Source organism: Sinocyclocheilus anshuiensis, unplaced genomic scaffold (assembly GCF_001515605.1).
Source record: "Sinocyclocheilus anshuiensis isolate Anshui unplaced genomic scaffold, SAMN03320099.WGS_v1.1 scaffold283, whole genome shotgun sequence".
In the NCBI taxonomy this organism is placed as follows: Eukaryota; Metazoa; Chordata; class Actinopteri; order Cypriniformes; family Cyprinidae; genus Sinocyclocheilus; species Sinocyclocheilus anshuiensis.
The window spans coordinates 6,466,934-6,470,957 of NW_015549605.1; the positions used below are offsets into that span (position 1 = coordinate 6,466,934).

General features: G+C 34.3%; 1 long non-coding RNA gene across 1 annotated transcript in view; it reads left to right on the forward strand.

Moving 5' to 3' along the window:
• LOC107658983 (uncharacterized) overlaps nt 1-4,024 on the forward strand; it is a 23,164-nt gene that overhangs the window by 11,263 nt on the left and 7,877 nt on the right. The window lies entirely within an intron of this gene.

Sequence of the window (4,024 nt, forward strand, 5' to 3'; positions counted from 1 at the left end):
AGTTTCACGATGAATGCGGCTAAAGTTTACCTTCTCTCAGTGAGCGGCTCGGAAGGGAGGGGGGGGATGAGAAGAGCTCATTTGCATTTAAAACGATATGCAATAAAACGGCTTGCTGTAGACAGAGCTGTTTTTGACAGGGTAAAAACGGTGTTGTTTTACACTACCACTGAGAAATTTTAACTAAACTATGTTACAGACTTTTCATTGAGACCCTAAAGAATCATATCAACTTGTGGAAAATGGGCATCCAATGACCCCTTTAAATATTTTCACTTATAACATAAACGCAAACTACTCACTTTATTTTCTTTTGATTATATAGGTGAAACTACCAATTCACATGTTTATGAATGTAGAAAAATGTTTCTATAAATAGTCAATAGTATAAAAAAATGAAATATGTTAGCATGAACTGATAATCTAATAAAATCAATTTTATTTAATTTTATAACATTGTTATTTTTTATTGCATTTTTAAAATTGTTATATTGATTATATATTTATACTTTTTATTGAATATATACTTATTATTTTGATGTATTTTTTTCTAAGAGTGCCTAATTTTGTTCTATTAGACAAATTCTCTGCACTGCCAAAAATACTTTTCTTTTTACATTTTCTAGATTGTGAAATTTACTAGCAATTTTTAAATGAAAGTTGTTTCAAAGTCAGTCGTACACCAGTTTTTTTTTGTCAGTGTAGTTCTTTACTGTTCTGCTGTTGATGCTGCTCATATGGAGTGATTAATTAGACAATCTCTCGTTATAATCGTTTAGCAGAGTGTTGTTGATGACTCTGTTCTGACAGCTGTGAGGATGCGATGCAGCTGGAATCTCTGGCCATCCTTGACTCTGTCCTGAGCCGAGTGTGTTGGCAGGACTAAGATCATTTTCAACATCTGATCTCAGTTTCTTTGTGTAAGTTTTGTCCTCCAGACACGACCTGGGCTTCTTCCTATCAGAACCGCACTCCTTCCCTCCCACGGTGCCTGAGCTGGAATTCGGTTTGGATTTATCTGCAGCATTTGTTTAACTTTCAGCCTTCTTCTGAGAAGAATTGACACAGTTTTCTTAAAGTCACATCTCTGATAATGATGAACCAGCTTCTATTTTGGCTTCTGCCTTGCGTTTGACTCCTAATTTCATCTGGATTCTGGATGGTTTCTTATTTTCTTGTGTCCTTTGAGTTTCTGAGCAATAGAGTGCTAACAGTGGCTTTTTAAATGTTTACATTTTCTCAAACCAGCCAGCTTTGAGATAAGCCACAAAATTGATTCAAAGCAAAATCTATTTTAAAGATAAAGGTTAAATATTGTTTTTAGAGGTAATGAACTGCTCATCTGCATATTATGTAATCAGAAATGACAGTACAATATGAAACTATAACTTATAGATTGTAAGCACAAAAATTAAAAGCATTCAAAGATATAAGTTGTTTGAGAGTGTAAGGAGACTGAATCCATTACATAATTTGCATTGCTTCATTGGAGTGTGCGATCATTGCACAACGTTTTTCTGCTGTGATTCATGTTTCTATGGTTACTATGACTTCTGTAATTGGTGGATTTGATTAAGATTCAAGATTAAGATTGAAGATTGATCAAGATTAAAGGAATAGTTCATCCAAAAATGGAAATTTGCTAAAAATGTCTCACTCTCAGGCCATCCAAGATTAGGATGAGTTTGTTTCTTCATCAGATTTAGAGAAATTCAGCATTGCATCACTTGCTCAGCAATGGATGCTCTGCAGTGAATGGGTGCCGTCAAAATGAGTCCAAACAGCTGATAAAAACGTCACAATAATCCACAAGCAATCCACACCACTGCAGTCCATGAATTAACATCTTGAGAAGACAAAAGCTGTGTGTTTGTAAGAAACAAATCCGTGATTTAATTTCAAAGTTGTTGTTTCTGGCTAAAATTTGAGTCCATAATCCATATTAATGCTTTCTCCAGTGAAAAAGTTGTCTGGTCTGAATCAGGAGAGAAATCTGCACAGATCAAGCACCGTTTACAAGCCAAAACAGCTCTAAACAAATATGTGACTGGATTTTGATATGAGAGGACAACAGGAAATTGACTTTTTTAACACTGGAGGAAGCGTTATTATGAATTATGGATTCATATTTTGGCCAGAAGCGACAGTTTAAAGTTAAAAATGTCTTAATAATGGATTTTTTCTTTTGGCTTCACAAGACATTAATTGATGGACTGGAGTGCTGTGGATTATTGTGATGTTTTTATCAGCTCTCATTCTGACGGCACCCATTCACTGTATATTTTCACATTTCTCAAAGCTCATGTTGGATCTGTCTTGAAAGCTTTAATTTTGGGGAAAATTGGTAAAATAAATGGTTTTTACATCTGGACCCCGACTGTTGTGGTCTATTATAACCAACAGCACTGAGACGCAGAATACATTAGGCTTGCTGTGTGTGTGTTTGCATGCATGTTGGCCTGTTTATTTGTCTATTTGCACATGTGTGTCTCCTAGATATTTTTTGATGAGTGCAGCTAGCCTGGATTCACATATCGCAGCATGCATTTTCAAGGCGTTCATTCACAAAGCCAGAAAATGGTCCATCCACTCGCAGACCTGATGAATAAGTCTGAGAGTGTCATTATGGCGCAATTGCGGTCTGTTCGGTAGCCATTAGATGAACGTGGAAGTACAGCACAGCCTGAGATTGGCATCATTATCAGAGCCGTGAGAGGAAATGACACGCTGCAGATGAGACGATTGTGGTTTGCGTTTACATTCATAATAATTTACATAACAGACGTTTGCTTGCCAAAGCGACTTACACAGCAGTCTGGGCTTTAGAGCATATTTTCACTACTTGTTCATAGCATTAAAGTAACAAATTTTCTTCTTTTTAAAATAAGAGTTTAAGAACTTCCTCAAAACTTCCTCCTCAGTCCAAAAAAAAAAACATTGATTGAAATTAAACAGCAGATACATCTTATTTACTCTGACACGGTGACATTTACATGTCAATGATGTCCACATGATAATCAGACACTTCCATCCAGACACAACGAGATTAAAAAGGAGGAAGTAAAATGATGACCATTATTCCTAAAAAGATTTTGTCTGATAGTTTTATGACAATTTATGACAATTATGTAGAATTTGATGCATAAAAGTGGGCATTTGAAATCACTGCAAAACTTTTTAAAGTAATATTTCAGAGAGAGGGTGCAAAATGATTGTTTAATAGTTGAATAGTTTTTCTATTCACCTCAATGTTTTTCTCAAAACAGTGTTCACATCTCTGAACAATTAGTTTCTTGTTCAAACCAGATTTGAATTTCTTATTAATTAAAGCAAATTGCACATTTTGGCCCATTTGTGCAAAAGGGCAAGTACATTTCTTAAGTAAGTATCTTTCTACAATTTGCACAATTCTGAAGCATGAATTCCAGTTTTTCCTCAAATGATTGGGCTTATTTTTTGAAACTGTTTAAACAACAAACTTTAAGTTCAATTGTCAACTGTGTTATGGGACATCACAACTCTATTTAGGGCTGAACGATTTTGGAAAAGAATCTAATTGCGATTTTTTTTTACGAATATTGCGATTGCGATTTAATATGCAATTATTTTTTAAAGCACTTTATGTTCTGTATTATTCAACAAAGACAAGCTATAAATCATTGTATAGTATGACCAACACACTATTAGATAGATTAAACATAAATGTTCTTTTCTGTAGGCCAGGCCTATATGTTACGATGAAATTAGGTGATGCATGAATTGATATGAATTACATTTTTATTTAACAACTACAATCACAGTATATTGACTGATTTGTTGAACTTCCAACCTTGTAAGCATGTAATAATTATGACTACATAAAGCACTGACAAATAAGCCTGGTGTAAACCAGGCTTTCATTAATATGAAAGTCAGTAACAAATCACACAAACTAAAGTATATTGCAGAAATATAAAAACTAATCTGTTGCTTTACCACACTACTTTAGGTAATTCAAAGTCACTGTAATAAACATATGTAAACA